The sequence below is a fragment of the Canis lupus genome, chromosome 29 (genome assembly GCF_048164855.1).
Source record: "Canis lupus baileyi chromosome 29, mCanLup2.hap1, whole genome shotgun sequence".
Taxonomy (NCBI): domain Eukaryota; kingdom Metazoa; phylum Chordata; class Mammalia; order Carnivora; family Canidae; genus Canis; species Canis lupus.
In genome coordinates this window covers 3,738,275-3,762,687 of record NC_132866.1, presented here as the reverse complement: position 1 = coordinate 3,762,687, position 24,413 = coordinate 3,738,275, and the positions used below count along the sequence as shown (strand labels likewise).

Genomic DNA, 24,413 nt, shown 5'->3' with positions numbered 1-24,413 from the left:
TGGTGGCTGTGGGTTTTGGGAGCCGGGTATCTCCAGATAATTCCGTCAGTCCTCTGCCTGCCTTTGGCCTCTGCGTATGCAAACATCGGGAGCGCTTCCTCCTGTTGGAACTGGTGTGGGGTTGCCAAGTGACTGTTCTGTTTGTTTTTCCCTCCTAACATAAATAATTTGGCGTGGTTTCCATACAAACATTTATCATCTCTTCCAAGTTATTAGCATGCAAACTCAGGAGCATTTCTGACTATGTCAGGGGTGTGAGGAATCAACCGCGAGATAATTACGAGGCTCGCACACCGACGGTGGCCGGTGCTCGCTCTGGGTTCCACGCGGGCCGTGCTTTGGTGGCCAGGGCCACGGGAAAGGCTGAATTAAATATTCCTATTAGTTGCTGGGCTCTTTTAGTCTCTCATTCATCTACAACTCTCAGATGAATACCATCTGGCCTCAGTCATTTATTACAATTTAATTTCTCCATTTGTTCCATCACTTCTTTCTTGATATTTCTATCAGCAAAAAAAAAAAAAAAATGAGAGAGAGAGAGAGACCTCTTCCTCTGGCCCCTGTCACCTCGGTTGGAGGGACGCTGGACACGGGGACAGCTCCTTGCTGCCTGGGATGACCCAGAGCACTGGGCCCCCTACCCTGGGGCTCTCTATCCACACAAGGCCCTGACATGGTGCCACATCTGGGCAGCATGACAGGAAAGAGTGGACAGAAAAGGTGATCACGACTGTGTATGTTCCACGTGGACAGCGTTTCTGTGGGTTTTCCTCTCCGTGCTGTTCTCGTTTGGGTAATCCGTGTCAGGAAGCTGTGAATCTGTGGCTAGCCGTGCACCCAGCCGACGTGCTTCACCAAAAAGTGCAAGGTCTCATCACTCCTCTCGAAGTTCACTCTTCCCTTTCTGTGGGTGATGGAAGGTGGCGTCTTCCTATAAACATCCAGGAAAGGAGAGTCCCTGCAAGAAACGATGAGACAGGCCACCTGGGTGTTTTGACAAGTCATTCTCTGCCCATGAGTGACACCTTGGGCCCTTTGGCATCCAGGCTCATCTGGGTGAGTGCGTGGCTGACCCGCCTAGACACCCCCCACCCCGCCCCAGGCTGGGCGTGGGTCCCTTGTCTTGTGCCACTGCAGACAGATTCATCGCTAAAGCTTAGAAGGACCAAGAACCAGCAGTGGACTGTGTCCTCTCATAAACTGAAACGTTATCTTAAAGGCTCATGTATGCTCCTTGGGTGGTTTAAAACATTTCCAGGGAGGTCTCGTGGACAACGGTTACAGCCACTCTCCGCTCTTGCAGGGATCTGCACCTGCAGACCGTCCCCCGGCTCAGCTTCCTGGCATCCCTAGGACAGCGGCAGGATGTGCCCTCGTGGGCAGACAGTGCCTGTTTGCATGAAGAAGGTGCCCTGCAGGAGAGGGGCAGGCCGGGTCTGACACACCTGGTAGGGCGCACACCTGACCTTCCGGAGGGTAAGCTCAGGCGAGAATGATGCTCCTCACGGGCACTGCCGCCTGGCAGGTAGCTGGTCCTGACGCTTACCCTGCCCAGAGCAGCAGGCAACCAGGACCAGAGTTCATCCCCACAGAATGGGACGTGGGATCCCTTCCTACCCTGCCAGGCCGAGGTAAGCACTGTCCCAAGAGCATGCATTCTGCGTGTAAGGCATTCCTCCTCCTCGAGACTGCTGGTCAAGCCTCAGAAACAGGAGCCCCGGAGGCCTCTGGGAAGGTCTTTCCATCCCAGGAGTGTGGGGACAGAGGCGAGGGCTCACCCAGGGTGAGGACGGGTCTCACAATGGGGGGCTTTCTCTCCTCTGCTTAGCTCCAGGGAGAAGGGTGTGTACAGGCACATGTGTGTGTGCATACCTGTGCCCATGTGCGTCACGTGTGCACATGCATCTGAATGTGCAGGTGTCTGTGTGCTTATGGACATGTGTGCGGCTGCATGTTCACTTTGGGGGAATGGGAAGCTCTAGATGACTTTGCATATTTCCGCTTTCTCCTCCCCATACTTTCCTCCCTGTTCCTCCCAGAGAGAAGGTGACAACCAGGCAGGGAGAGGGTGAACGGAAGGCCAGAGCCAGGCTGGGCCCCGAAAGCTCTAACTTCAGTAGCTGACATTGATAGGCTCCTGCCTGTGCCCAGGAACACAGCCCTCAAGGTCTCCTGGGAGGACAAGGCCAGGAGGGTCCCTCACCTAGACTCAGGTGTCTAGTGCCTGAGCGTAGAGGACTCCCTCCCTCCCTCAATACATAGACTCTGATCCCCTTGCAGGTGCCTCACTGTTTGCAGGCGCCTCACGGTGCTACTGGCCTCTGCGCTCAGGCGGGGTGGAGAGAGAGGCATGAAAGGATGAACACAACCTGGTGGGGGAGTGTGTGTACATATGCGTTGCATGTGTGCGAGCATGCAAGTGTTTATGCATGGAGGCGTGAGTATGCACGTGTGCCTATGCACGTGTGTGAAATGTGAGTTTGTATGCACGATAGTATGAATGTATGAGTGTGAGCATGTGAGTTCTGTGCATGACTGCATGAGTGTGCAAGTGGGAGTGGGAGCATGGAAGTTTTTATGCATGATGGTGTGTGTGCATGTGTGTATGCATGTGTATGTGCGTGTGCATGAGATGTGAGTTTGTATGCATGATGATGGAATATGTGAGTGTGTGAATATGAGCATATAAGTTGTGTGCATGATGGTGTGAGTGTGCAAGTGGGAACATGCAGGTTTTTATGCATGATGGTGTGTGTACATGTGTGCATGCGTGTGCATGAGATGTGAGTTTGCATGCATGAGGACGGAATGAGAGCGTGCAAGGGTGAGCATGCCAGTCTACGCATGATGGTGTGTGTGCATGTGGGTACACGCTGGACATGAGCATGCACATGTGTGGCAGCAAACATGCACGTCAGTGTACGGACAGAAGTTTTGAGTTGCAAAGGGCGTTTTCAGGAACCGCAGGGTCCCAGGATAAAGAAGGGCGATGGGGGAGGCAAACATCCTTTCAGTTAAGTGGGGATTAAGGGAGGCCTGTGAAGACCGGTCTTGCAGAGTAGGTGGGCCTCCACGCGAATGCCCGTGTAGGCGTGCAAGTCACGGACAGCAGAGTGGGCAGGGAGGCAGCTGCCATGCCAGCTGCAAGGGGACAGAAAGCCGGAGCCCATTGCTTCGTCCCTCTGCAGAGGCGTCCCCTGCTCCGGGGGCTGTTACAAACATTAAGAGCGTGTGTGAAAAGTCCCATCACAGGGTCAGGGCCTCACAGCCCCTCCACCTGGCTGGTTCCCCTTCTTCCTCTAAAAAGGTTGTCACCGTGCCATCAGTAACCCAGTGAGAGACCGAGTGTCCCCTCCCTGGAGATGCCGACCGTGCCAGGGCCAGGGCGGGTGCGGCGAGTGGGGAGGATTGCCTTGAGAAGACTATCTGGAGGACGCGCGGAGACTCACTTGGAGTGTTGGGGGCCCTGCCCTCTGCGCCCACACGGCTCGGTAAGAGATGGCGTGCAGGGGCAGCTGGAAAGACAGCCGTTCTGGCCGTCGGCCCCACTGCTGGGTCCTTGCCCTTCCGCACGTCCGTCCCCGGAGCTGGCCACGCAGGGTGCCTGCCCGCTGTGCCTCCAGAGACAAGCTGCGGCCTCTGTAAGACCTCGGTGCAGGGGCTAAAGTGTATTTAAACACAATGCACATTGTTTTCAGGGTTGTTGTTTTTTTTTTCCTGCTGGGGATGATTTTTTGTTGATGTTGTTTTAAACGTGAGAGCCACGCTCTTTGTGGAATTCGGCATAGGTTTATGACGATGCTTCTGTGGGGAGTGCAAACCAAGGAGCCCAGCTCAAAGGGAGGCACGAGCTTGGTGCAGAATGCAGATCCTCTGTGTGGGATTCTCTGGCTAAAAGGAGGAAAATGAGCCCCCAAATAATATGAGGAGTATGTCTGCAAGTGCTCCGCTTAGCTTTGTCCGTGAAGTAATTGTGTATGAAATGAGAGTCTTTGTCCAAGTTAAGTTGCGATGTGGACTCCGTGAGCACGAGTCTCCTTGCTTTGCAGAGTCACTCGCTCCTAAATGCCCATTTAAACCCAGCTGCAAAGCATGGGACAGCAGTTTTCATCTAGAAGCAAATTTCTGGGTTAGCAGTCATTCCTGATGGAATTACTAAGAAATAGGAGTTTCTAGCTAGAAGCATCAACCTCCATTCCCCCTGGGGGTCTGGACCCTGACCTCTGACCTCTGGCCTCAAACCCTGGAGTCTGGTGCTGAGTCTACACTGCAGAGCTACGTGGGCCTGGCTGCCTTGCTGGCCTGATGTCCTCGAGATTTGAGGGATCACAGGACCCTTAAGGAACCTGACCAAAGCAGGCCACCTTTGCAGGGGAAATTCATATCAGTGCAAAACATCGCCCTCAAAAGTGGGGCAACTGGGCTGGACTTTGCTGAGTTCTGCAGGTGGCAGGCGGTCCCTGATAGAAGCCCTGCCCCGGATGCTAAAGGGGACAGCGGGAAGCAGGGCACAGACGTCACCTTTTTGGGGCCTGCTCTAGCCAGTCTCTCTCTCATTTTTGCTGCACCTCAAGCAAAACAAAACCACCGGAGCCCCCCGGGGAGCGGGGTTGACACAGGTGCACCCGCCACGTGCACAGACACGTACACCCCACTTCCCAAACCTGGGATCACGTGGGCCTGCAAGCTACCCTTGGCTTTAGATGTAATCACCCTAGTTTAGGGAGTGACAGCTTTATTGTTCAATAAAACAAGTTAATTGCTTCAACTATCCTCACGAGCGGATAGGAGGTTTTCTATATTTATCCGAGGAACAGGGGGACACGGCACGGAACGCGAGAGGCAGGGTCCTCGGAAGCAGATCCGAACGGGGACGGAGGCTGCGGCCCTTGACTTTGTCCCTGCAAGGCTTCGGCGCCGGCAACTAAGGGGCGGAAGAGATATTTAAGGAAATCACATCCGAAGGGGACGATTCACGGAGGCTCTTTAAAAATCCTCACGTGGAGGAGAGCCCGGCCGTCTCTTTGTGTCACCCGCCCCCCCACCTTCTCCGTCTCCCCACCAGGTCCCCTCAGCAAACAGACAGGCTGCGGCCTCTGGAGTGGAAGAAGAGGTGCCCAGAGCATCGTGATGAGGCGGAGGGCGGAGTGATTTAATTGTCTGGTTCCTTCTGTGCTGGAGAATATCAAACAGATGAGGAGGATAAAACAGGGAGCTCAATAATTAATTTTCATGTTCCTCACTAGTGGGGCTGCAGCGGGCCCTGTGCCGTGATGAGAGGAAGAGGCTGGATTGTGAAGTTTCACTCATTAGCTACGTGTTGTATGAAAATACCTGTATTTTCAAAAGGCCGAGTGACAAGAATGGAAAATTTCAGCTATTAAAAATATCCTGGTGTCAGGGACTTTGGTGAGAGAACAAAAACTCTCTGATTCCCTCAGATAAATAATGAAACGCGTGGTTGTTGAGAGGTGAAGGGTCAAAACTCCCCTATTGACTAAACACAAGGTTGACTTAAAAGATCTTCAGAAGTTGTTCAAGGAGCCGAGCGGCAGGCTGGGGTGTTTTGCCTTCTAATGAAACCGAGGGGCCTCCGCAGATCCCCGCCGCCGCCTGCCGCACGCGGGACCCGCAGCCCGGGCCAACCACCGGGTGATGCGTCCCGGGCTCCGACTTTATCCAAGGTGGGGATTAAGATGCAAATCCGATCCGCATCCACTGTGCGGGTGTCCGGCCGAGTCGGGGGGACGGTGGGCCTGTGGCAGACCCGCAGCCTCCTAAAGGCCGCTGGACGCACGGCCACCCCGGCCGGGTGCGGGAGCCGGGCTGCCTTTTCTTTCTGGAATACCGATGAGCCCAACGTGCAGTTGTTCCCAGGCTTAGGATTCAGACCTGGGTAACGTCATTTTTAGCACAAATTGTTCAATCATTCAAACACACAAACATTTCAAGGTAATTTCTGCAAATCCCCATTGTGATCTAATTTCTTATTAAGCAGAATAAAGCTGTTTGGCATTGCAATTAATCAGTTTGGAGCTCTGCAGAGCGTTTGCTGCAGGGAACTTCCTTTTTTTATTTTTAAAGGGGTATCAGAGTCACGTTCCTTGGATTTATGCCCTGCATGTCTTGCGCACCCAGCGAGCCACTGGCCCGGTCACACACACACGTGGGCAGGACGCTCGCCCGACCTGGCAAGGATAGCCTCAGAGAGCTTTATCGCCACCACTTTCTTTTGCGTATGTGCACAGAAACCACTGCCACGAAGATTAGTAAGTTGGCACGTTATAAAAAAAAAAAAAAAACAACTCGGAGGTGACAACACTGTACCGATGATAGAATGGCCCTGTGTCTAGGTATTAGATCATAAATCCTGTTTGTGCACGTCTTTTTCCATTTTGTAAGTCTCTCCTCCCAAGAAAGCCCCTCGTGAAAGTGGGTGGGGGGGAGCCAAGCCTGAGAAAGGGACGTGGGGACAGAGGGGGAGTGCCCGGGCCTGGCGTTCCTGCTTCAAGAGCTTTGCACAAACAACAAGTCATTCATCAGCAGCCCCACCGTCGTCGTGAGAGACGTGCACCCAGACCCCTGAAGGTTCCCGGGCAAATGTTACTCAAAGTCTCACAATTCCTTTCAAAGATTTGGATCTAATTTCTAGTTGCGACTGATCAATAGGCAATTTATGAATGACCGGTATCATTCTCAGGGGCTTCGACAGACAGCCCTGGGTAAATACTCATTCACCAGTAATCACAGTTGCGAGAGGCAGCACCACAGTTAGTAATTTAAGAGGCAAAGCAAAGCATGTGTTTTTATTTAACAAGAAAGATCTCAGGGCAGAGAGGGTTATTATTTTAGAAGCAGAAAGGACTGTCTTTTGAGCAGAATAAATGGGGGGTCATAATTCTCTAATCTGACCTAATTTTAACAAAGGAAAATGATCTGTTAAAACGTCCCAGAGATAATACAAATTAGACCAGGTCAACAGTAGGTCAAATAGATAGGGTGCTAAAACATCCTTTTTACTACTTTGTAGCATTTTATGCTAATTCAGTTCCCTCCTCTGTGATAAACAAAGCAAGTGGAAAGTAGCTAGCATCACACAGTGATGGGTCCCTGAGCTACAATTTAATACAAATCTAGTAATTCCATTGTACAACATATCTAGTTCATTTAGGAACCACCTACACTGAAGGCGCACAGATTAGATTGCTCGCCTCACATGCAGGTACATGGCCTGTAAAGCTCCAAAAACAAATACGGCTTTAGCGGATAAGCCTTACGTGGAATTGTGCGGGGTGCATGTTGGAAGAGGCACTGAGTTGTCATGAGAAAAAGGTCCTAAGTGCTGGAGGGATCACGGGCACGGGCTGCAGACCTGGTGGCTGCAGAGGGCGCAGAGGCAGCGTTGACGCCCAACAGGGGAGGCTCTGGGGTCACCGCCATTCCATATATCCTCCCCAGGACCCTGCAGGGAGGAAGGGAAGGGTGGAGGGGCGCTCTGTGTCCCTCCTGACTCATGGTGAGCGTCATAAAAGCCTCAGCCAGGAGAAGTAACTTCACTCCCTCCATGCTCCATCAACCCATTAGGGGAATTTCCTCTCCTCCGCACTGAAAATGAAACCCCGTGCCCTGCAAAAGTTGAATTACCTGTGTATATGATCTCGCTCCTCCTAAGAGAGGGTTTTGTTCACTGTCATCCATCACGGGGTCAGACGGAAGGAAGGACTGTTGGGGGCTGGGACAAAGAACTGAGCCCGTTAGAGCTATGGAGCACCCACCGGCCTCACTGGGATGAATCCACTGGCCTCAGCACCTCATTGACAGCCTCAGGGTGACTTAGGCCCCGGCGGAAGCAAAGGCCTTTGCGCATGTGACCCGTTAGTGCCTTTTGGTGGGGAGATTGGTTCCTTGGCTGTGAAGAAAAGGAAGATAAACTGGCGAAAGCCTCCAGATGAAAAAAAAAAAAAAATGCATTCAGGCCTGGAATAGGCAGTAAAGATAAAATTGGTGGTGGTTTGAATCCCTAAAGGTGTGACATTCGGATCTGATTAAATTCGCCATCAGAGACCATATCTACATGCACAACTGCTTCTTCAATTTTGATGAAATTGACTCAATCCCATCCAAAGAAAACGGCCGATTCGCAGGCCTGATGAAAACTCCTGCAGACTCTCCGAAGCCCCTTGGGATCGCCAAGGAGTCTTCTGCACAGGAAAGGGACAGTATCTTTAATTCCACATTTTGGCAAAAGCAGTAATGATTTTTGCAGACCTGCCGGTTCTCATCGGATGCAGGCATGACTTTGTTCTAACCACCTGGTGGGAGTTCTTACTGGACGTGGGGAGGCCTGACTCCTTTACCCCACTTCCCACTTCCTCTGTGAAAAGAGATCAAGCAGCGTTAGTGTTGGGGGACTTTTAATTGTGCCCTACGTGCTCCATGCTGGGCCTGTAGGAGGGTGGTCTGTGTGTCTTCTGCCCCAGGAGCATACGGTCCAGGTGAGGTGACGGGGCCAAGAGCCAGCTCAAGCATCGGGCGCCGAGGGTAGCTTCCAAGAATGGACGGATGAAGCGAGAGATGCGGAGCAACGACGTCCAGGGCACCCAGCTGGGTAGAAATACTCAGGCCTTTGTCAGGCCCAGTAATCAGGTGCCGTACCCAGCACTGGGCAGTCCTCACGCACAGCCGTGCAGAAGGGAAAGCTGTTGCTATTTTCCGAGCAGGAAACCGAGGCACAGAGGGGTCAGTGACTTTCTCCAGCTGATGATAAGGCAGTGTGGGTCCCAGCCCCTCCGTCTGGCTCCAGCGCCCACACCTCCAACCACAGCTCCCGACTGGAGCACGGGACGTGATGTACGAGTCAACAGAGAGCTCGGGGTTCGAAGTCAGAGCGTGGAGGAGCGTGGACCTCACCTGTAGGTGAGAGGGAGCGTTTAACATTTGCATCCGGGCCCAGTATTTGAGAAGGTATCTGAGGCCAGTCATCTGGCTGCGGTGCAGACGGTAGGGGCGAATGGAGCCCCGTGTGATGTGAAATCAGGAGGGGCTGGGGGTCTGGCAGGGACTGGTCAGGGTGCAGCTGCAGGCTGGGTTCCCACGGGCAGCAGGCCAGGCCGTGGGGGCAGAGGGAGCCTGGATACACCTGCGGAGGGCCGGGGGAGAGGACGGGAGGACACCACCTGGAAGTGCGCCCCACAGCACGGGGACAGGGGCTCCCTGGACACACCAGCTGACCTTGAGTCCCGCTGACGCTGAGGGGGCCTCCGAGGGAGCCTGTCCTGCTCTCCATCTCCAGGCAGGAGACACCGCCTGCGCTCAGGGGCCTCTCATAACTGATGCATTGGTGCTCCTGGGGGAAACCAGCAGCCACCTGACCTGCCACGTTTTCGGTTATCCCACTAGACTAGGAGAGACCTTTGAAGGGTGGTGTAATCTTGCCCATTCTCATCAGGATTCTTTATTTCATTAAAACTCATGAATTCCACTTAAGAATTCTGTGAAGTCTTTCACTAAAATGATATATAATTTTAATCACAAAATAATTCTTTTGTAACTTTAACTTCTGAGAGAAAAGAGGGGAAAAAGCATACAACACCATTTTTTCCCCCAAGTGTTCCCGGAGTAATTGCACTGGGGTTTTCATTAGTTTACTAACTGGGAGACTCTTTGTCAGATTTCCCTCCTTACCACCCTGCCTGTGGGACCTCTGTCTAAAAATTCCTATTAGTTTTCATGGTTTTATAGCTTTTTGGTATAGATGGTCACCTGATTAATTAGCTATAAAACTACACAGGGAAGTATAAAACAGACACCCAAGTACACCTTGTATGTAATGTATTATTCATTCCACCCAGTGCGATAGTGTATTTGCGGGAGCCTTTGTGCTGGAAATCTCCGGCAAAGTGTTGCTTAGCGATGCATTTGCCTGCAATATGGACAACACAAAATACACACTAAATGCTGTTTTTCAATATTTCTTTTTGGCTAAATGAAGAAATAAAGACAATATGATGAAGCCAGATGTCCCCCACTGGAGAGCTCTCAAGTGAGCTTCCAGCATCCCAGCCCGGGCAAGGACAAAGCGATCAGCTACGATGATTTGAGAAGGGGCTGACATCATCATGTTCTTCTTCTGCCAGCAAAGCCCAGGGTCCTATCTGCATTGTCTAATTCAGCGGCATGTTCACAGAATTAAGAAGGATGCTCGAGGCCTGAGACAATGTGGAGGTATTCAGCGGGTACCTGTCAAGTGCCAGGACTTTGGCAGGATTCTAGGAGTTACACGAGAGATGGAGGTGATGCAGGTGGTCCTGTTCCTGAGGGCCCCCAGGAGGCGTGGGCCGGGGTGGTTAACGGGTCCAACGAGGATTGGATCTGTCCCCTAGGATGCCTCGTGAGGCTTTGGGAACCTGCCAGGGCAGCAAGCCCGCTGCCCCTGTGCACCTGGGACTTGGGGGCAGCGAGAAGCCCACTCTCCTGGCGTCCACGGCCTACAAGAATGCTTTTCTAGCTGAGAAGCACAGGACGGACCCAGCGGGGTGGGGATTTGGAGGCACAAAGGCCGTGCTCCGGGGAAGTACAGGCATGCCTCAGGTCTGCTGGCGAGTGAGGGAAGGAATGACTGGATTGAGCAAATACTGTCTCCGCTCCGGTCTCTCTCCATGGTCCCCTGTCCCCCCTCCCCGCCGCACCAGTCCGCTCGGCCTTGAAGTCCATCTTCTTTGCCTTCAGAAATAATCTTCAGAAGTTTGCTTCAATGGAAGGATTTTTTAAAAGGCAACTTGCACATTTTCTTCCCCGGACACTCTGGGGAAAATGGTGTCGGCCTGGCCACCTGTTGGAATGCAGCCCAGAAAGGCGGCTGAGAGTCGATATCAAATCAATAGTGTCACACACGGTGATGCATGGGAAGGGACTGTATCTCTCGCCTGAAAATCCATTTTGACAGGAGGGCAACATGGAGTCGTTTCTGACACCGAGATGATGGGCTAGCTGGTTAGGGAGTCAGTCCGCTTGCACACGGCCTTCCTGCTTGGCGGGAGGGAGCAGCCTGTGTGGACCGTAGCGAGACAGCGGCTCGGATGCACACCCACGCCTGCATGCTCCTGCCCCATTAACACATCACAAAAGGCTTGGCCATTTTCAGGGAGGAATTAGGGCTCACTGGGCCCCCACGAGGAAACTCGCTCCTGCTCCACCTGTGACTTTGTTCTGCCGCGGGGGGCTTGTGAGGGCTCCTCCTGTGATCCCACCCATCCATAGGCCAAGGCCCATGACAGTCTGGCTCTCGGTCCACGTCCCCGTAAACTGAATGCCGTGGTTAGCTTGCAAATGTAGCTCAAAAAATCCACCTAATGACACACCCAGCAGGACTAGCTTAATAAATACCCCAAATCTGGAAGATGTACACTTCTCCATACAAAATTAACACAGAGATCTCTTTCGGCTTGGCCGTTTAGCTAGGATCCCAGTATCTCTCGGGTACATTTGCATGATTATGATGATAGTGCACCGTTGGCTTTGTGTTTTCTCCACCAATGTGCTAGCTTTAGCACAAAAACACCACATGCAGTCCTCCTAGGCCACATGGGGACAGCCAAGAGCTGGCCCTGGGGTTTCTCCTCTGAGCCCTCTGTAGCACTTACACCAACACCTCGCTTCTCCATAAGTATTAGCTGAATGAATGACAACTGAGTAAAAGCTGAGCAAATCTGTTTACAGAGCACCTCAAAAATATCTCATTTAATCTTGTCACACCTATGGGGCTAGTATTCTTTGAACATTTGACTCGGAGAGGTTGAGTGACTTGTCCAAAGCCACCCAACAAGCAATGTTGTCTGAACACAGGCCTTTCTTGTGGTTCTCTGGGTCACAGAGCATACCTATCTCCTGCTCCTGCCTAAATAGTTTTACTCATACAAATGCAATGCTCTGCATGACATTTAGTTTCTAGAACTCATTTCTTTGATGAGAGTTATTTCCAAGTTATAAAGTTTGCATATAAAATAATTTATAGTATGGATCTGGGTTCCTCAAATGCAAGTACTGAGTTCTATATTCCTGCTAATCATTCACAATCCACAAAGTACCCTCCCTGGTCCTCATGTGGTGCTGGACCAGCATCAGGTGACCTCCCTCCCGTAGCATCTTGTGCATGCCTGGTGGAGGTGGCATGCTGCATCACCCTCTCTGGGCTCCTGGGATCATTGACTTGCCTGTGGAGCCAAATTCAGGTGGGCCAGGCTAGTGAAATAGAGTCTTCTAATCACACGGTCTTTGGAGGCAGCTAACCCTACCCCAGACCTCTCCAGGTGCCAGCTCATGAGTGTGCAATGCTTCTGAAGTTTGCACGGCCTCCTGGTATTTTATTGTCTTCACCTGTGCAAGGATGAACAAGCTGTGCCGTTGATCTCAGGCTCCTGAGGGACACCAGCCACCTCCCTGGGAGTCTTTTTTTCCTCCCAGACATTGGTGTGCTGCAGCCCACATGACTATACCCAGCCCTACTCCCGACCCTGTAGGAGCTAATGGGATGGACCAGGCTACTCTCCACCAGACCTCCCTGCCAGCGTGCCTCTGCCTTGGTGGCCCTGTCTAACACAGTTGGAAGACACCTGCTCGCACAAGTTGACACTCGGTATTACGAAGCTCTGCTAACCTGAAGTGAAGACACAGCTGACATTACAGAGGACAAAGCAGAGCAAGAGATTCACAGACGCAGCCCTTTCCTCCTCCCTTCAGCTTTGCAGGTTCCTGATTTGGGTTTCCAGCAGCAGAGCAGCTTTTGCTTTTCCTCACATTACAGTTGAGGACCTGAGACGGACGCTGGCACTTCTCAATTCAGTGCTAAAAGCTCTGCAAAGCAGCAGCTGCTCTTGTCGCGGCAAACAATGTATAATGATGGCTCTTTGCACTCAGAGAGGGTTTTTATTTCCAAAGCATTTAAGAGACATTAACTAATTAACAAGTTTCTTGAAGGCTCTGGGTCTCTGTATCTCTATGGAAACTCCTTTTACATTGAACAGTTTATTCAACAGTGGAGAAAAGGAGTGTCCCTAGTACAATCATTTGTTGGGTCAATAAAATTAAATTAATGTACATTTGAAATTACAAAATCGGAGAGATAGGAAACCAGTTTTTCTTCTTTTTCTTTTTTTTTTTTTTTAATCAAACTTACTGGATTAATGAAAGAAACCTGAGTGGTCAATACAGTGTGTAGGGGGGCAAGAAAAGGCAGAAAGTCCCCAAAGATTCCCTTTTAGAATTGTAATAAACAAATCAAAATCTCTCTCTCTCTCTCTCTCTCTCTTTTTACAGGGATGGTGGACTATGGAATTATACTAACAAGTTGCAAATAATGCACAGATCAGAAGTCCCATGCCAGCACACCAGGAGACACTTGAAGTCAGTCACAAAGGTATGTGGTCCACGCGTGTGCGATGAGATACACCATCTTCTGTTCAAACATATTTGAAACAAAATCCATTAAGCCAAATACTTCCAGGTAAAACAGATAATGAAATGTTTGTGACAGTTTTCAAGGCTTCTGATTTTCCCACTTCCTCCCTACCCAAGAGGCATCGCATGAGGGGGCTTCAAGGAGCAGAACGTTTCTTCTCTTCTACTTTGGCTTTGAAGAAAAGGCCCCACTAACCCTCAAACTGTCTCAAAAAAAATTTTTTTTCACACTTTACTATGTTTTGATAAATTGAGTTCTACTCCTGTGACACAGGTAATAAGAGGTCTTTGGGGAAGGTGCAGGGAAAGGGCCCCACTTGGGCTATTTCTGAGTCAGAAACTACTTCATCAGCGATAGAGCTTCTTCCAGGGAAAAGGATGATCCTGAAGTGGAAACACCAAGCAGGTTGTCAGGCCTGCTAGTGAAGATGCTCAGCATCCTGCTGGATGCGCCTCCATCCCCATCGGGCCTTGCCTGGGGATATGGCTTTGCTGGTCCAGTGATACCGGCGGGTGAGGCCAGCATGCTGTCACTCACTCCACTCAGCAGAGTTTGCACTTCCAGCCCCCCAACAGCCACCATGAGTGGGTGAGTTAAATTGCAATGGACATTTCTGAATCCCCGTCACCACCTTCCAGTGCCCCAGAGAGTGGAGAGTGATTTGCTAATGGAAAGAGGCATGGGTAAAATCCATCACTTGCTTTAGCTTCTTCATTCACCTCATCACCTTAAAAGCACTCAGAATTTGTTCTGCAAGCCTGGGGACCTCACAACGACCGCAGAGAATGTTCATGGCTGGAAATGACCACCTCATCAGGACTGAGGCCCCAAGTCACCCTAGATGCTGGTTGACTCTAAAATCATGGGAGAGAAGGGGCTGTATCCTCAGTGATCAAGTTCACTGCAGTGTTATCACAAAGTCAACAGAAAAGCTACATAAGAATGCAGAGTACATCCTTTCCCCTTGTGCCTGTAGTCTCATGGGAAAAAAATAGATGAGACAGAGCTGGAAGTAAGTAGGAACTGAAACCAAATGCCTAGATTCCAGCTTCCATTATGGCGACTACTAATCATGTGACCTTGGGTAAGTCCTTGAACATTCTAAATAAAATTGTCTCATTTATTAAAAAACGAAAGCAACAAGTAAAATGAAGTCTTAGCTGGTGTAATAAAGCAAGAAAAAGAATTCAAAGACATGTGGATTGGAAAAAAAGGAAATAAAACTATCTTTATTTGCAGATAACATGATTGTCTATGTAGAAAACCCTGTAAATTCCACAAAAATACAGATTTTAAAACTAATCAGTAAATTTAGCAAGGTCACACAGGATTCAAGGTTAATGCTTAAAAGTCAATTATATTTCTGGGCCCCGTGGGTGGCTCAGTTGGTTAAGTGTCTCATTCTGGGTTTTGGCTCAGGTCATGATCTCACAGGTCATGAGATCAAGTCCTGCTTTGGACTCCACACGCAGTGGAGAGTCTACCTGAAGAGTCTCTCCTTCTACCCTTCCCCCACTGAAATAAATAAATATTTTAAAAATTAATTATATTTCCATATAATAGCGATCAATCTTTGGAAATCCATATTAAAATAATGTCTACAAGCGCTCCAAAAAGTGAAATACTTAGGTGTAAATTAAACAAAACAGGGAGAGGTTCTGGTGTCAAAAACTACAAAACACTGATGACAGAAATTAATGACAACCTAAATAAGTGGACAGACACACTAGATTCATGGCAGGAAGACTCAAGATAGTTAACATGCAATTTTTCACAGGCTGATCAGTAGATTTAGCACACTTCGGAGACACCCCAATAGGATCTTTTATAGATATCAGCAAGATGAATATAAAGTGCACAAGGAAAGATAAAGAAACTAGAGAAGCCAGAATAATTTTGAAAAAGAAAAAAATACAATTAAAGGGCTCACACTGCCTGGTTTTAAGACTTTATATAGAACAATGGTACTCAAAACAGTGATACTCATGAAATGACACATACATCAATCAGTGGAACTGAAGAGAGTCCAGAACTAGAGCCACCAAAACATAGACAATCGATTTTTAAAGACTTAATTGTCCTAAAATAGTTTTAGGTTTACAACCAAATTGAAAGGGAGGTACAGAGATTTCCTATGGGCTCCCTGACCCCACACATGCCTAGCCTTCCCTATTCTCAGTGTTACGCACTGAAGTGCTAGTGTTTTTACCAAGAATGAATCTGTAATGATACATTATAATCACCCAAAGTCCATAGTTTACTGTAGGATTCATTTCTAGTGTTGTATATTCTAAGGGTTAGGATTACAGGTATGTAATGACATATAATCATCATTGTAATTATTATAATACTATACATTTTAACATCATGCATTCACTGTCTTAAAAACCCTCTGTGCTCTACCTATCATTCATTCCTTCCTCTCCCCAAATTCTTGGCAACCATTGATTTCTCTACTGTCTCCACAGTTTTGCCCTTTCCAAAATGTCATAAAATTGGAATCATACAGGAAGTATAGTGGGAATCATACTTTTTCAGATTGAGTTCTTTCACATAGTAGCATGCATTTAAGTTTACTTCATGTATTTTCATGGCTTGAGAGTTCATTTATTTTTAGCACTGAATAATATTCCATTGTCTGGAGTTACCACATTTTATAGATCCATTCACCTACTGGAGGACATCTTGGTTTCTTTCAAGTTTGGACCATTTTGAATAAAGCAGCAATAAAAATCCATATGCAGTCTTTTGTATGATTTATGCTTTCAACTCCTTTCACCAAGGAGTGTGATTACCAGATGACATGATAAAATATATGTAACTTTACTCAGAAAACACCAAATTGCCTTCCAAAGTGGTTACACCAGTTTGTATTGCCACCAGCAATGAATGAAAGTTCCTATAGCTCTTCCTCCTCGTCAGCATTTGCAATTGTTAGTGTTCTGAATTTTGACCATTCTAAGAAATGTGCAGGGATATCTCAACATTGTTTTAATTTTCTTTTCCCTGATGACAAATGATTTGGGCAAAATTTTATGTTCTTATTTGTCATTTGTGTATCTTCCTTGGTGAGATATCTATTAAAGGCGTTTGCCTATTTTTAAATTGGGTTGTTTTCTTAATGCTCTGTTTTAAGAATTATTTGTATATTTTTGGATAACTTCTTTATCAGATGTGTCTTCGGCAAATATCTTCTCCCAGTCTGTAGCTTGTCTTCTTCTTCTCTTAACATTGTCTTTCACAAAGCAGAAGCTTTTAGCTTTAGTGAAATCCAGCTCATCAATTATTTCTTTCATGGGTCGTGTCTTTGGTCTTGTATCTAAAAAGGCACCACCATACCCAAGGTCATCTAGGTTTTCTCCTGTGTTATATTCTAAGATATTTATGGTTTTGCATTTTAAATTTAGGCCTCTGACTCATTTTTAGTTAATTTTTGTGAAGGCCATAAGGTCTATATCTTGTTTTGTATTTTTTTTATTTATTTATTTATTTATTTATTTATTTATTTATTTATTTATTTATTTTAGTTAGTTAGTTATGTGTAGATATCCAGTTGTTTCAGCAGCATCTGTTGCAAAGACTATCTTTTCTCTGTTTATTGTCTTCCATTATTTGCTAAAGATCAGTGGACTATATTCGTGTGGGCCCATTTTTTTTTTTTAATTTTTTATTTATTTATGATAGTCACAGAGAGAGAGAGAGAGGCAGAGACACAGGCAGAGGGAGAAGCAGGCTCCATGCACCGGGAGCCCGATGTGGGATTCGATCCCGGGTCTCCAGGATCACGCCCTGGGCCAAAGGCAGGCGCTAAACCGCTGCGCCACCCAGGGATCCCGTGTGGGCCCATTTTAAGACCCTCTGATCTGTGTTATTGATCTAACTATTCTTTTACCAATACCACACTGTCTTGATTACCATAGCTTTATAGTAAGTCTTGAAGTAGAGTAGTGTCAGTTCTCCAACTGCGTTCTTCAATGTTGTGATAGCCATTCTGGGTCTTTGTCTCTCCCTATAAACTTTAGAATCAGTTCACCAATATTTAAACAAAATAACTTGCTGCGCTTTTGATTGGGATTGCATTGGATTTTCATATCAAATTGGGAAGAACAGACTCTTGACAATATTGAGTCTTTCTATCCATGAATATGAAATATATATATATATATATATATATCCATTTACTTAGCTCTTATTTCATTTCATTCATCAGAGTTTTGTAATTCCACTTATGTTGTTCTTGTACATGTTTTGTTAGATGTATATTTAAGTATTTTAATTTTAGGGTGCCAAAGTAAATGATATTGTGTTTTTAATTTCAAATTCTATTTGTGCGTTGATAATATATATTGCATATATATATTATATATATATAGTGGCTTTCTCTAATCACTTTATTGGTTCCATTTTTTAATGAATTCTTTCAGATTTTCTACATAGATGACCATGTCATCTGCAAACAAAGATCATTTCCTTTCTTTCTTTCTAATCTGTGTGTATTTTATTACTTTCTCTTACTAATTGCATTAGCAAAGACATCTAGTCTGATGTTGGAAGGAATGGTGAGGGGTGCCTGGGTGGCTCAGTTGGTTAAGCACCTGACTCTTGATTTCAGCTCAGGTCATGATCTCAGAGTCTTTGCATGCAACGAGGAAGTCTGCTTAAGGAGTTTCTCTCTACCTCTGCCCCTCTCCTCGCTCTCTCTCTCTGAAAACAAATAAAATAAATCTTAAAAAAAGAAAAAAAGTGATGAGAGGGTACATCCTTGCCTGTTCCTGATCTTAGTGGGAAAGCTTCAAGTTTCTCACCATTAAGTATTGTGTTAACTGTATGGTTTTGGTGATAGTCTTTATCAAGTTGAGAAAGTTCCCCTCATTCCTAGTGTACTAGAACTTTTAAATGATTGGGTATTGAATTTTGTCAAATGCTTGTTCTACATCTCTTAATATGGCCATGTGATTTTTCTTTTTTAGTTTGTTGATGTGTTGAATTACATTGAATTTGAATGTTTTTTTTTTTTTGCTTGAAACATAATAAATTAGTTTTTACTCTCATGTAGAAGTGTATAGGATTTCCCTACAAACACTTGAGTTATGCCTAAATTTGCTCATTTAACAATCAATTCCCCCCAATAAAACCCTAGGACATATTATTGGCCAATATATCAAGTTATTGTTAACTGTTGATATTCCCAGTGAGGTTGCATTTACTGAATTTTCTTTTGCAGGATGAATACCTGTATACCTTCAAGCATCTGCTTAAAACACAAACCTCAATGAGGATGTTTTGACATGAAGGAGGGGAGGAATTTCCTGAGCACCTATCTTTTTTTTTTTTTTTTTAACTGGGTGAATTTTTTTGTTTTGTTTTGTTTTTTACTGGGTGAATTTGAATGTTGAACCAGCCTTGCATACCTGGGATAAATCCCTCTCAGCTGTGGTGTATGAATTTTTATATACTTTTTTAATTATGATTTGTCTGTATTTAATTGAGAATATACAACTTGCATCTATATTCATGAGAGAAATTGTCCTGTAGTTTTTTTTTTCCAATAATATCTTTGTCTGGTTTTGATATTAATGTAATGCTGGCCTCACAGAATGAGTTAGGAAATACTCCCTCTGCTTCTATCTTCTGGAAGTTATTGTAGAGAATTGGTATAATTTCTTCCTTAATGTTTTATAGAATTCACCAGTGAACCCATCTGGGAAGTCAATTGATTTTTGACCAACGTACTATAGTGATTCAATGAAAAATAGGATAGTCTTTCTATAGTTGTACATTCATATGCAAAAATATTAATTTCTACACATATTCCATACATTATACAAAAGCTAACTCAAAATAGATCACAGCTCTAAATATAAAGCATAAAACCATAAGGCTTTTAGAATAAAACATTGGGAAAGTATTCATGACTTTAGGTTAGGCAAAGAATTTTCAGCTATGACTCAAAAAAGAGAACTAAAAGACAAGCTACAGGCTGGTAGAAAATACTTGCAAATTACATATCTGAAGAAGGAATTGTATGAGAATATATAAAGAATGCTCCAATCCTTCCTTAATGATAAGGAAACAAGCAGCTCAATTTAAAAAATGGGCACATGATTTGAAAAGATACTTCACCAAGGAAGATACAAAAATGGAAAATAAGCCCGTGAAAAGATACTCAACATCACTAGCCAACGGAAAATGCAAATAAAATTCACAAACTACATACCTATTAGAATGGCAAAAACATGGGAGCCACCTGGGTGGCTCAGCAGTTGAGCATCTGCTATCGGCTCAGGGCATGTTTCTGTGGTCCTAGGATGGAGTCCTCATCGGGCTCCCTGCATGGAGCCTGCTTCTCCCTCTGCCTGTGTCTCTGCCTCTCTATCTGTGTCTCTCATGAAAAAATAAATAAAATCTTTTTTTTTTAAATAAAGAATGGTGAAAACAAATAAAAACACACAAAAACTTGGACATTGTCAAAGGCTGGTGTGATGCAGAGCAACCGACAGTCTCATACAGTGCTGGTATAAATACACATGTCCAGCCCCTCTGGGAAGGTCTGACAGTTTCTTCTAAACGTGTACTTACCCTGTGACCCAGAGATCCCAATTTTGTTGTTTATGCAAGAGAAGGGAAAACATATGTTCACACATCAACCTATTTGTTAATGTGTGCAGCAGTTTTATTCCTGTTCGTTGAAAACCAGAACTAACACAAATATCTTTCAATGGATGAATGGTCAAAGGCACTGTGGTACATCCACTCCATGGAACACGACTCAGCAGTAAAAAGCAATCAGCCATTGGTGCATCCAACATGCATGAATCTCGAAGGCATGGTGCTGGGTCAAAGTGGTGCCTTTCCAGAGGTTGGATAGTATGGGATCCCATTTATATGGCATTCTTACAAAAACTGAGTGACATGGATAGAGAACACATCCGTGAGTTTTTGGAGGATTTGACTAGTAAAGGGCAACACGAGGGAGTTTGGGGAAGGGATGGGGCTTCTGTGTATCCTGATTATGGTGGTGGTTACATTAACCCGCATATATGTTAAAACTCATGAGATCACACAAACCCCCCTCACACCCATTAACTTTGCTATGTGTTAATTTAAATATTTAAAAAATTAAAATAAAGAATAATTAGGTGCTTAACCTGTCTCATTCATGGATTTATCAATATTTGAAAGCCCCAATAAATGGAAAATATTGGTATAAATAAAATTAAGCATCTTTGGGGCACCTGAGTGGCTCCGTGATTGAACGTCTGCCTTCAGCTCAGGACATGATCCCGGGGTCCCGGGATCGAGTCCCTCAGTGGGCTCCCTTTGGGGAGCCTGCTTCTCCTTCTGCCTGTGTCTCTGCCTCTCTCTCCGTGTCTCTCATGAATAAAGAAATAAAATGTAAAAATTAAAAAATTAGGCATTTTTCTAAGTCCCCGATATTTAAGGTGTTCAAGCAACTGTTTGAAATCTAAGCCCCCTTTCTTCAACATAAGTAGGAACACAATTTCTTCAGACTCGGACCCAGTCTTCGTCTTGTGTAGCTTGATGCACGAGAAGCAGAGATGTCCACAATCTGATCTTCCTGTTTGGACTCTTGCTCACTTTAGAGGGGAGTGGAATGCTGTGATGGGCAGGACTGTGTCCCCCAAAATTCATATGTTAAATCCCTCACCCCCAGGGCCCCCAGTATGTGACTGCATTTGGTCTTTAAAATGGTAACGGAATTAAAATGAGGTCATTGGCAGGGATCCTCATCCATTAAGACTCAGGTTCTCATAAGAAGTATGGACATTGGGGACCACGGGGAAGGCCATTGTGGAGACTCAGCCAGAAGACGGCCGTCCACCAGCCCAGCGCAGAGGCCTCAGACCCTGCTGATTCCCCGATCATGGGCTTAGAGCTGGGAGGGTTGCAAGAAAACCCCCGGCGGTTGTGAGAGCCGCTCAGGCTGCGGGGTTCTGTTGCAGCAGCCGGGTGCGATCCAGGCGGCCAGGTGCGGGACGCCCCCTTTTCCCCTCACGGTCCTACACCCCACGCGAGGCACGAACGGGTTAATTAAAACATCGATTGTAAAATCAGATCAGGCCTCCGCTGTCTGCTTAAAAGTTGCATCTCTAGATTTTACATGAATTTTTAATTTTAGGTGACTAGAAGTGACAGTGGAGCAGATCATTTGTGTAATTACAGCAACAATCACCGAGGCAGGAGCACCTCTCAAAAGGACAGAAAACGAGTAAAAAAAAAAAAAAAAAAAAAAAGGACAGAAAACGTGAACTGGATTTGGCGGCAGATGAGGCTGGTGGTGGAGCCCCCCGGGGAGGGGGGGTTGTTGGGGGACCTGTCGCCTTGCAGAGCAGGAGGGCATTGACTTCCCGAGTTTTAGGGAAGGGGCGCTATTCATTCTCGGGGACGCACAGCATTTGCTTCAGAAACGTGTTGTGCTGGGATTAGAGAAAGGACAGCGCCAGCCTGCAGGTATCCGACAACCAGAACCCAGACAATGGATGGAGCCCAGTCGTGGCCATTGTCACGCGTCTAAGCATCCTGTTCATTGCGTCCTCCGCCGCTCTCCTTGCGGAGATGACATCCAAGGCATGTTGGTGACCATCAGCAGAGCAATTAGGCTGGCAGTCTGTCCGTGCAGCAGAGCCAGGATTAAAGGCTCTACAGCGACTAAGTCTGGAGAAGGCAGGAGTGGCAAGGTCCCATCTCCCATGCGAAAGGCGGCTCAGTGAAGGAGAAGCCACCCGGCCGATAAACCAAGGGGGGTGCAGTCCTGAAGGCAGGATTCTCCTTCCTTTCCCAAACCTCCAGTGTAGACCTGCCCCCAGTCCAAACCACTGCGGAGAAAAGGAGGAAATAATCTGCTGGGGGGTAAGGGGGGGTGGGGTGGGGGTTAACATAGTGATAACACCACTGTCGGATACTGATTCCCGGAAAACCGATTCCTGTTAAATACCCAGTTAAAGTTTAAGAGCAGATGTAATGTTTTTATTGCTTATGGGAAGATCACAGCTAATTAGCCTTAGTTAAATAAAGCATAGCCCTTGAAAATTAGAGACAGATTCCTTTGCCCTCTGAATCGTTGCCTCCTGTCCACACGGTTAATATTAACCTCCTGCAGCCCCAGAGATGTGTTTCCATGCTGTCATCCGAGAGAACCGGGTGGCAAACAGCCCCCAACCTCCAGGTAAAACAATGATTTTTTTTTTTTTTGAGGGAAAAATAATTCAACAGGTGGAAATAACTAGCGGTTTCCTTTGCCAGGTTTTGATGGCCGTAACCTAAGTTCAGTTCAGATGGGAAGGCTTAGGAATTATAATTTAGATCTTTCTTGCACGTTCTGAATGCTGTTACTAGGACCGATGCTGGCATTTTCAAGGACCCGGATGATTGATTTGGGAACGTGGCCAGGATATCAAGTTTGTTATGGAGATGAGCCCCACAGGCAGGGAGGGCGGCTGGGGCCTGCGGATCACCCATTTATGAAGGATCGTCCTCAGAACAAGGGAAAGTTTCCCACCTATGCCAGGTGCCTGGGGATTTTCTTCCTTACGATTATGTTTAGTTCACATCTTTCCCTCTGATTTCCCCAATTTACTACATCTTGAAGGGAAAAGAGAAACATCTTGATGGCCTCTAGAAATAGATGCTGTGCTTGAGAAGTCAAGGAGACAGTGGCAAACAATCTGTGGCACCTGAAATAATGTCCCCTATAACTAAAAGGTTCCTACCTGGGCGTGCAGGTTGTTGGCTTATTCAAATCCCATTTCCCCTTTGCAGAGAGCCCCCAGGGCATGACTCTTCTACATTAAATATTCACTTAAAATGCACATATATTGGTCATGAGAAGAAATCAGGTATGGAAGTTCTAGACTTGTGCATCCGTGTGCTGTGCAGACACCCAGGCACAGTGGGGTTTAGGCTGTGTCTGTACACTCAGGAGCTGACCCGCTGCACCTGCTTTCCAGCCAACCCTTTCCAGGCAGAAGGGTTTATGCAAAAAAATAAATAAATAAATAAATTAAAAAAAAGAGCCTTTCTCTAGTGGACTCCCAAAGGGAAGGACTCCTGGTGGATGAAACACAGTCATGTCAAAAGAGGAAAAAGACCCCAGATCACAATTCCAGCCAGACCTGTGGCCCAAATGCAAGTTCACTTTGTGTGCAAGTGCACTTTGGCTCCTTTGCGCTTCTGGCTGGAGTTCAACAGACCATGAGAGCAAAGCAGGACCTCGAGTCTAGATCCTGCTCAGGTCAGGTCCCCGCCGTTTCCTAATTCCTCTGGAACTTCAGCTGTCCGTCGCTGGCTTGCTAGAGCTAGAGAAATTCTCCTAGGAAGGGAGACAAAGCATTTCACTCAAAGTGGATAAAGCAAGTGTTGAGTTTGAGTGCACAAAGCGAGTTTGAGTGTTAATAGCAGAAAGGGAGACGATGTTGGGGGTAAGATACTATGGGGGGGGGGGTAGGAATCAAGGTGCCAGAGGACCAACTGTGGAGTTCAAGTACTAGAAAGAAAAACAGGATTCTCAGTCAACTGTGCTCTGCCCGCAGCCATTCACAAGGCGAGAAGGGATTGCTCTTTCGATCATAGACGTTTCAAAGGGTTCTTCTGGAATGAGAGATGCTGACAGATCGAACGATGGCAAACCCCAGTCTCTAAGAAAGGGCCTAGGGGAATAACCAGCACGGAGACAGCACGTCTGACCCCGGCGTAGGCAAAATCCTAGAGACATTAATAAGAGATGAGATCACGCAGCATCTGGAGAAATAAACCAGTCAGGACGGCTGGTGGGGGCAAGGGCCGTCCGGGAGGTGCGGGGAGGCCGGCCGGGGATGCTGCAGGGAGGCAGGGCCCCGAGGCCCGGCCGCGGCCGAACCAGCTCCCGAGGGGGACACAGGCCGAGCCTGGTGAGGGGAGCACCCGAGAGCGGCCGCCGAGAGCCCCTGAAGGCAGGTGG

The 24,413-nt window shown here is 47.0% G+C and overlaps 1 long non-coding RNA gene across 3 annotated transcripts in view; it reads left to right on the top strand.

Moving 5' to 3' along the window:
- Nucleotides 1-24,413, top strand: part of LOC140620691 (uncharacterized) — an 86,704-nt gene that overhangs the window by 50,757 nt on the left and 11,534 nt on the right. For 2 of the 3 annotated variants that reach the window (XR_012020411.1, XR_012020410.1), the window contains exon 5: nt 13,315-13,414. This is a non-coding gene — a long non-coding RNA (uncharacterized lncRNA). Of the gene's footprint in view, nt 1-13,314; nt 13,415-18,680; nt 18,803-24,413 lie in introns of those variants that run through there. The other variant, XR_012020412.1, reaches the window with a different exon arrangement.